Source organism: Apostichopus japonicus, chromosome 19 (assembly GCF_037975245.1).
Source record: "Apostichopus japonicus isolate 1M-3 chromosome 19, ASM3797524v1, whole genome shotgun sequence".
In the NCBI taxonomy this organism is placed as follows: domain Eukaryota; kingdom Metazoa; phylum Echinodermata; class Holothuroidea; order Aspidochirotida; family Stichopodidae; genus Apostichopus; species Apostichopus japonicus.
Window position 1 is genome coordinate 17,902,338 of NC_092579.1, and position 10,939 is coordinate 17,913,276.

Here is a 10,939-nt window from a genome sequence, read left to right on the forward strand (position 1 = left end):
CCTGGTCCACCTCCATCATCGTCACAGCCTGCCAGTGGAGGATGTTGTGGCCTCGGGGGAGGGGCGTCCACTAACCGGAGGTATAGGTATGCCCCTCCTCTTTGAGACATATATAGTCATATGAGATTAAGGGTGCACGATTGAAACCATTCTATCATATATATTTCAATTATTTACTTTGCTAGAAACCCGCAAGGAGCGAGGCATGATTCCATGTATGACGGCATTGAATTGAACGGCCGTTGAGACTACGAAGACGGCAAACCAATACTTTATACGACTTCCCTTTCGGTATGTTCGCCGAATTCGATTCGCTAAGTAATTTCCCAGTAAACCCGACCTTTCAAAGTTTCCAGAAGATTCGCCGACCATGTCGAGAGTGCGATAAATTAAATGTATACGATATGCATTCAATGTTCTCCAATTTTGTAAACGAAAGTAGCTTGACCATCACAGAGATTGTAGTGCGAGAGGTTCTAAAAGCCGGCTCTCTCAGATGATGTTAGTGGTCACGGGATTTCACGCCTTCTTTGTTTATATACTGAGGTGTCCATCTGAATAACTTATATGTATATAAACTATCTATTTATACGACACAGTTTCAATTTTATAATTCCAAACTACACCGTAACATTAATATCAATGATAATGCTATTGTTTACTTGATATTTATTGTGCATTTTATATTTTCTTATTCTTTTATGAGAAATAGATTTCACACTCTCTCTTTATATACTGAGGTATTGAAATATATATATATATATATATATATATATATATATATATATATATATATATATATATCAATTCAGCAGAAATCAGTAAGTCGCTTTGCCTTTACAACCATGCCGACATCTTCTCTATAAAACAGTTTCAATTCCTGCTACTCCTTGTCACTTTCGGTGATCATGCACTGAAGAAGAGCTAGTTTTGCTCGAAAGCTCTGCAAAAACCAAACATTGGCTGTTTTACTTCCAATCACTTACCTAATTCAATTATTGTATCTCACTCGAGATCCAGCCTTTCTCTAAATGCAGCATAGTTGTTTAACAGTTTTTCCTTTGTTCCTATATATATATATATATATATATATATATATATATATATATATATATATATATATATATATATACAAATATATATGTAACCTTCCTTTTCCTTCGGTCAAGGTTATTGGGAAAATGGGTCAGTAATATGTGTATCAAGTGGGCCTAGGCCTCAAGACAGGATAAAATTGTCTCCATGTCCGAATGGTTCAATACTGATATTCAAAACAACTGCCGAGTCAGTTCTATACAGGTTTACAATGAAAGACACAAAACACAAAGAAATGTACCATGAAACTACTTATATTTTCAATCCTCCAATTTGGGAAATGGGGATGTAATAAAGCTATCAATGGCACAAAACAATAAAAAGGATCTACATTACAAATATGTCAACTTGACCACACTCTTAAATATTAATTCTTGCAGTTACATACCATACTGGTTACTGTGGTACTGAACACTGTACATCAAGTTGCAGCATAGGTGGTATAGACAATATTAACAATAATATATAAGGTTACAGTGTGCACTGTACTATGCACTGAACCTTTAGAACTTAGAAAAACTTGAACTTTATTGTCTATGGCCATGACAAGGTTACAATAAAAGGAATACTTAAACTTAACTTATTTTAAACTGCTGCTGCCGCGAACTGCTTGCTGTCCTGCTTAAACGCGGAAAGTTAAGTTAATTAAAAACAGCACTCCAACGATTTACAAAATTGTTTGGCAAATTAATAAAATAGTTTATAGAGTGACGTTCATAGTTCGGTGGGGTAGCATCTGGTTCTTCAAGTAAATACAAAGTACAGGTAGGCTCCAAGAACAACAATTAAGTAAATAATAAAACGTCCATTGTTACCATCTCGACAAGATCCAGAACAGTGGCCAAACAGATATTTATGACAGTCTCATCATAATTTTTTTTTTTTGACATTGACATCCTTTATTTCCATCATCAATTAAATACAAGAATGTTGAACGAAACATTTTTAAGCTCACAGAAAGCACAATACATTATAGAGACAACTTTCGATGATTGGGTATATACATAAATAAAGATTAAATGGAAAGGGAGAAAAAAGAAGCAAAATGCTTTTAAATAATTTGCCCAGTTATATATCTGTCTATACATGTATTACAGTGAAGGCAAATTGGTGATGGCAATATTAAATAGAAAATAAACAGAAAGCACTAAAAAAAAAAACAGATGTTGTGGCTTAGAGAGAATGAGAAGGTGTATAACTTAATTTAAATAATTATCATCATAGGCTGTCAGGAAATTGTTTTTAAGTCTTTTTTTTTAAATAAACTTAATGTAACAGCAGGTTTAAAAGTGTTATCCGATGAATTCCAAATTTTAACACCAAAGGAAGAAATAGAAAATTGTATTTTCTTTGTTCTTGCATAATGCAAATAAAAAATGGCATAAAATCTCTTATTATTACTTAGTACAAAATTGCTTTGAAAAGTTGATGGCAGACTATTATGAAAAGCTTTATACATGAAAATACTTGTATTGAAATCAATAATTTAAAAAACCTTAAGTGCTCGTAACTTATGAAATAGTGGGGAAGTATGGTCCAAAAATTTAACATGACAAACAATACCAATAGCCTTTTTCTGTTTTAAAAAATAATGGATGTACATTGGTTTTGTAAGTGTTACCCCATGCTTCCACACAATAATTCAAATAAGGAAGGAAACTAGCACAATATAAAGAATACAGAGCATGGGTATTAAGAACATGGCTAGCTTTGTAAATAGCACAAATACTTTTGGAAAGTTTACTTGAAATATGGGAAATGTGATCTTTCCAGAACAGTTTACAGTCAAGGAACACACCGAGAAACTTGACACAGTTAACTTGGTCAATTTCTAAACCATCTATGTTGACATTGTTACATGTGGTATGGTTGGAGAAAATCATATAATTTGTTTTGTTTACATTCAATGATAATTTTTCTTTGCGCAGTCCCATAGGGAACACAACTCTGGTACCCTTGTATATTATGTCATCTTGAACACTTAACTGAGACCTTACACTACTCAGTTATACTGGCTTGGCACACATTGTTTTCACTTGGTCATTACTTTAGGAAAGCTTCTTTTAGTGTGACTATACCTTCATGACTCTGTGTACTTTGTTTATCAACTACATTTTGTGATGATAGAGGTAGGCTTTTTACAATTAAATCACCGTACACACGGACATCTTGTTCTGTTTTATTATATGTAGCCTATCATGTTATAAACGTGTCAACAGCACTTCAGAGAGTATCGGCAGGAATTAATTCCTTTCCTGGGACATATAATACCATAAAATCATATTTTTAAAGCCGCAGCATTAACCTCTGTACTCTAAGAGGTAACTCGTTGAATGGCTTATTTAACAAAGATATCATTAGTTTATAATCAGTCTCTGCCTGTAATCTGTGGCAATACAGAAACTGGTGGAACCTTTCGCATGCAAAGGTAACATTCAATAACTACTTTTCAATATGAGCATAATTTACCTCCGCACTAGTCGTTGATCTAGATGCGTGTGCAATAGGGCGCCCTCTTCTTCTCATGTCTCTGTAAAGAATTGCTCATAAACCTGTTTTTGAAGCGTCTGATGAGATTCTTGTCTCTTTTCGTGGGTCATGAAATGCCAACACAGGTACACTTGTTGGTTACTCGTTGAGATGAACCCATTATTTATCATGGTTTTGTGTCCACACCCACTCATTCTGGACACTAAATTAGTGATCTCAAAAGAGCATTTTGGTTGATAGTACAAATTTACTTAAGTAATTGAACATTCCAAGGACTCTTTGTAGAGCCTTTTTGTTTTCTGGTTTCATTATGTTAACAATCGCTTTGATTTTCTTGGGGTTTGGCATAATGCCTGTATCTGTTAACTTATCTCCCATGAATGTTAACTCAGACAACCCAAACTCACATATATTTTAAGGATAACTTCCTGAATCTTATAATTTAATTATCCCTTCATCATGCTAAGCTTTCATCGAGCCCCACACTATGATATCATCGATGGAGGTGTCCACTCCTTTCTTGTTTTCAAACAATTGAGTCATCCAGTTTGCTGAATTATTTTGCATCAGCAACCATCACCTCCTTTGTAGAATTTAATTTGAAGTGATGTCTCTTAATTACAGTGTTTAGGCCTCTTGGGCCTGAGCACACTTTTTGACAGAATCACCCATGAATTAACCTATTCTGTCGGTTCTTCGATTTTAGTAATGGCATTCAACAACTCCATTCGATCTAATTCTGTTTTCAACTTATCTCTGATACGAAAAGGTACTTTAAGACATGGATTTATTGTTGGAGTAGAATTGTGTTTTTGCCTGGAAGGCATCCTAAGCCTTCAAACATTTTGTGACCATTTGCCGGGGGAAATGTAAAACATGCACATTGCCTTAAATGTCATTTGTGTGTAAGCAGTACCAGTTACAATGTCAAATGTTGCAACGTGTTCTTATTTAATATCAGAAATTAATTGACAGTTTTGGGGTACTTTCATGCAGCTGAATATTAAGGAAGACCGGCGTCGAGGCTCCATACAGGAAGCAGTAACAATTTCGAGTTGGCTTACCCAACAGCACATTACAAAAGGTTCTGTACACGACAGTCATTCCTGGATACCACTGTGCCATACCGTTCGCAAAGTAGCATACACCCATTAACTGCCCCATTGACATTGACATTAAATTATGAAAGTAAGGTGGTCTCTAAGTCTAGATATATAGAAGTTCTGACTGGCTAAACGCTACACCGATCACTGGATAGCTGACTAGATGGCAATTCAAGGCATTACAAATTTTCTATATCATGAACATGCATATTTTTGCTATTAGAGCCTGAATTTTTCGTCACTTTTAGCAAACCACTTTACTCAGTAGTAAACCATTTTCGTACGCTGTTCCTGGGAGGGTTAGTGTGGTCTAAAATTGCCCGAATTGACCTAATTTTTGCACCACATGTACTTCATTCATGCTTTTCAACATCCAAGCCACAAAAAACAGATCCTAATTGATAACATATAAGAAAGATGTTCTCCTGTTGCTTTCTGGCACTGTTCCTGACGTTAAGAAACAGTTGAAGTGTTAACCAGTCTACTTTAAATCCCAAAACCTTAAACTCTTATGATAGTTAGAGAAGTCATGAAAAACATAAACTCCATATTCCATTTGCCATATACCAGGAAATACATAACTTTCATCATTTCGGTTTATCTCTGTCTAATTGGGTGACTCTTAATATGGTGCCTCATACATGTTGTACAGTGAATATGCATACTACAATAATGAACATTAAACCAGCAAGTTCCGAGTGGCTGACATTTTCCCCGGTGTGATAAGAAGTCATTCCATCAGCATGGCTGGCATCTATTGCATGTCTAAGTTGTTATTGGGTCCATGGAAAGCATTTTACGCACAGTTCCTCAGTTTGGTGCTATCTAGTCCCTCTGACAGGACAAATCGTCCCTTGTTTCACGCACTGCAAATATGCAAATTATTTTATTTTGTTTTACGTAGTGACGAATGTTTTTAAAACATTTATATGTCCTTAAAAATTGTTCTACATCCTTTAAATTTGAAACGGCTATAAAATATAATTTGTTGTCTGTAACATAAAATTAGGATACTGCTTGAAAGGTATTATTTGTGATCAAACATTCAGTTGCAAAGCAGTGAATTGATTTGGATCGTGATAGATAACTTTCTAACATTCGTCAGTGCGCGAAACAAGGGACGAAATGATCCTGTCTGACAGGAAACTTGACACAGCTTGGCCTTCTTCTCTCTGAAACTTTCATCACTTCCAGCATCCAGTAAGCATTTTTGCACTTAGCTGTGGCCTGAGACGAAAGAGAAAAATGTACTTGTTACTTTAGAACTATTTTGCAAAGGCATTTTGTCAGATTTGGGGGCAAAAAGCTTTATACTGTGCCCAGATCTTTAAAGAGGGCGGTGTTCAAACAACGTTCAAAAATCGTTGCAGTCGATCACATTGACTAGTTTATCAGTGTAAATCTTGTCTTCTATCTCTCGATGCTTAGTTATTCAACTGCTCTGACTCCCAATACATGCTTCCAAACAAACAAGTGAATTAGCCACAGGGAACTGATTTTTGTATAGGATAACATATGAATATTATTTACAAGAATGGGTAGCAGGAAAGGCATATTCGGAAGGCGTGCAAAAACCTTTAAAACAGGTCACAGGTTTGGCTTCTTAGCTCGTACATGTGATGAAGGTCATGCCAATTGCACTGCTGATATGCAAATCCCTTCTGATACAGATGTGGCACATATTTCCACTTGCAACCTGCTTATAAAAGGCTCAGCAAGAAAGAGTATGGGAGATTAGTTAACTCACCAGTTAAAGGACATGAGATATTTTCACCTCAGTCACAACATACTATGTTACTCATGCCTATCAAGCAATATCCTGGCAAACTTGATAACATGGTTCATAATACAGGAAACAGGGTAGTAAAGTTGCTAGTCATTGTAAGATCCTCTCATAGTGCTACAATGGCTCACAGAAAGACAAACAATGGATATGGGGGGGGGGGGGGGGCTCCTCGTATCTCTTACTGATATGGAATAATTTGTGGGACTTGGTTCAAAGGTTGTAGTTGGATGCACTCTCTGTGGCTACAAAAGTAAGTTCTTACCTCTCTATAAAATATTAAACCAAGTGTAGCAATCTGGCAGGAATCCCTCAGATTTAATCATTGCATTACAATTAAGCTTGCATTAGACATCGATCAGTTCAAGTGCAGCTCGTAGATGCTCAGCAGCACTTTTCTTCCAAGTCCTGCTGTCACTACACTACAAAAGTCAGCCACCCAATTTGGACCTGTAAAGAAAATGGAATGGTAGAATATAAGGGGATGATAAAGGAAGCACTGCAACTGTGTGGTCTCTCAAAAGGCTCTCCAATGTTTGCAGAATATGATCGCCAATATCATCACTCTCTGAGTGATGCAAGAAGCCGGTGCAGAGATGTAATTGCTGAGTATGTCATCATGGATAAATTTCTTATTGGTTAACATCACAGTAACAAGTTTTGCTTATTTGGTAAAATGAAAAGAAGAAGGGCCAAATGGTACAATGTCCAGGTCATGAGGGCTGTTCAGCAAACTTAAGGAAAGATGTCAGTATCGGAGATGGGAAATGGTGGAAATATCTGTGCATACAAATTGCTTAAAGGTAAGAACCCACTTAAGGTCAAGTCCCTCACAAATGATGCTGATGACCAGGTCCACCTAAATAGATCACTCTGCAGAGCACTGACTAAAGCAGTTTTCTCCTCCAATATGTTTCCTGCAAAATATATTTCTAAGAAGCTTTTGATACAAAAGTGCTTTGCAGAGGACTTGAGCTATCGTGTACAGACGGAGGTACTCGTTTGCAGGGAAGCCCTCCGATACGACTACTGCAAAGTTGTAAAAGCTTTATCAGCTTATGTTTAGATTTATGTTTAGACTGCCTTGCAAAGTGCTACACTGAAAAATCATTCACATTGCCCAATAACAGTCATTTGTATGAAATAGGGGCAGGAAGTACAAATTTCCGTTTATGCCAAATGCTGCAAAGGGTTCTCTGCTCATATCCCACACTGACAGCACTAAACTAGACTAAATACTTGAGACACGCACCTGCACTAAACGATTATGGTCGACTCGTTTTGATACTTTCACTCAAAAGCAGATGCAGTCAATAATGCCTTCAAGGTAACCAATCCAAAATATAGCTCCACATTTTACGCAACAATACAGGGACCACAGTGCCATACACATCACAAATAATGGGCCTGGATAGTCCATAGCTAAGAAGAACGAAGCTGCACGATTAAAGGTGAGCTCAAGTAGTCCATGTATCAAGACTCTGAGAAACAGATGCTAATAAACAGCAGTATGATATATAGAGAGAGGAAGAACATACAGAAGGAGGATAGCACAACTTAGAGACAGAAAGTACAAGCTACATGGTAGAAATAAAAAAAATAAAGCATTCCAGTGTCTATTGAAAAGATCAACTGATTCATGATCACATTTACTCTAAGGGTAAAAACTACACTGATGATGAGGATGACAATATTTATCAGTGATGCTAGTCATTTGTAAACTGAGTGCTATCCGCACTCACAGTGATGATCTAAAGCAGTATCAACTCACTCTGGGAAGCAAGCAATCGATACCATCCTCGATAATCTTGACACATTTCTTGTCTGCTACTGACATCCCAAGTCTCTCTGTCCCTTGGCCTTCAGGGAAGTCTACCTATGTGGCTTGTTGAACCAATTGTGTCAACTGATCATGGTCCTCGACGGCTCTCGCCTCCACTCTGTTTACGGTGTGAGTATTCAAGGACGAACCTGGTCTCACAATGCTCCACGCGATCCAACCCAGTAGAGGACGTTGGGAAAAGGGTGAGCCCTGCCGCCCTGTTATCATCTCAAGTGGTGTATACGCATCGGCAGCAGCGTTCCCTATCATCAAGCCAATATCTGCATCAATCTTCCTCCGTGAGGCCTTGCCCCTGAGATGGTCCCAGGCATCAACATCCTTTTCGTTGGTATGTGTTCTCTAGTCACAGGGAGGCATTCCCTGGTGTAGACATTTGGCAGCTTGATGTCCCTGCCCCCATCCAAGTTACTGATCGCCAAGTTAGAAACTATGCTGGTTTCAAGAGTATAAGGCGCAGCCATAGTTTCAATTGGTATCCTTGCTCTTCGTCCTCCAACACCTAACTGTTGTCCTAGTTGATCTGTGCAAAAGGATATGCTCGAACCCGGATCTAGGAATGCATATGTCTGCGAAGCCTGGCCGTTCTTTCAGGACTTAACAACCACTGGGATTATAGCCATCGTGCACAACCCATCATTAGTTACACACGCCGATGCAACTTCTTTGGACTGACTTACTTCTGTCGTTACACCTGGAAGGTCATCTCTGTGAAGCTTCTGACACTTAGTGTATTTCAGGCGATTCTTAAAAAATTGGACCTAAGACCCGACTTGAGGCATCCAAAACAGAGTCCCCAATTTTGAACCCACTTAACTCTATGGTCAAGCGTCGCCTGCTGGAATTGCTCGCAGACCACAGATCCATGATCTCCCTGGCATAGGTCGCAAGAGATAGACTTTGGCTTTATGGTGGCCCAGGATTTCTTGTTGGATGATCTCTGATACTGGTATGAGGCAGTTTCATTAGCATGGCAATCAAATGTTGGGATGTTGACCTCCTCTGCCCTTTCAGCAATAAACTTGGCAAACACCTCAAATGAAGGGAAGTGGCCTTCGTTGTTGTTGTACTTCATAATGACCGTTCGCCATTTGCTCTCGATGTACAAGGGTAGCTTAGCAATTATCTTGTAGTTTTCCTGGGGGTAGTCTAGGATCCCCAAGTCATGGATTGACCCTTTAGCTGCACATATTTCATCAAGAAAATATGATAACCTCTTCAAACCAGCAGAATCTTAGGCCAATTTTCCAGCTTTCCTAGAAATGCACGGCTGATCACAGCATCCCCTCCATACCAATAATACATTTTCTTTCGTGCCTTGTCATATGCAACACTATCTTGCATAAGCAAGTAGCCACTTATCATAGTGAGTGGTTCCCCCTCAAGGTGTTGACTAAGTAGGTTCAGCTTCTCAGCAGCGGTGTTCGCTTTTGATGCAATGAGGTTGTCGAATGTACTGATCCACATTGGATATTTCAGAGGGTCACTTTTGAACTGCTCCACTCTTATGAGAGGTAGTCGAAATGAGTTGACTATGTCTCTCATCGTGTATTGGTGTTCTTTTTTAGCCACCGAAGTTAGAAGGGGCATTGTATGGAGGAATCTTGTGACACCGTCATTGGGTCCATCCTCATGAATCTCATCTAGAACGAGCGAGATTGACTCTTTGTCTTCTTCCTCATCCGATTCATCTTCCCCACTTTCATCAATCACTTCCAGGAGTACCTTAGTCTTCTCCATCTCTTTCTGGAGCTTCAATCTTTCAATCTTCAGTTGGAGCTCCCTTTCCTTAAACTCCAGCTCAATAACCTGCATTGCTAGTTGTCGTTCGCCCTCGAGCTTCTCGCTTTTCCTTGACATGCGAGTAGAACACTTGTTGCTCTTTATTGATGATCGTGTGGAACCTTTTCCAAATTTAGCAGCACAGGAGATGGCCTTGTGGTTTTCTTTTGTGTTGGGAGTTCCCTTACTTGTAGCATCAAGTAAACTTTCTGACCTCCTTTGATATTCTTTGCATGATCTCGTTGCCATATTGAAGCTCAGTAGGTGAGAAAAACTTCGTGAACGTTGTAGAATATACAAATAGGTAAATACTGTAACAAACGGCCTTCCTAAGATCGATGGACGATACCACAACGGACCAGAAACCATCACACTATTGTAACTAAAATACAACGTTTCTTCAAATAAAGCCCTTCCTTTATACCTCGTGTCTACACTGCAACATTAAGGGTATATTCATCAAATAAAACATGGCGAAATTATCGGGTAAAGTATTTGAATTTGTGAAAGTTTAATGGGATATAAATGGTTAATACAATTGCAGTTGTGTTACAAGCACTATCAAGCCAACTTATGGCGTAATATATATATTTTTTATCTGCCACGTTGTAATCTCTCGTATTTAAACCAACGTAATGAACACATGTCTTAGGCTAGACACATTATTACATAAAGGCTATGTACCGTACCGTTCGATATTATGAACTACATTATATTGGAAGTCAAGGGCATAGTATAAACACGTTATTATATTGTTGTGTTTTTATTTAAGTAAAGCTAATCTCATTAATAAGGTAAGGCTACATGGACGAATTTAAGCTTTAGAACGAAATAAATACATGATAT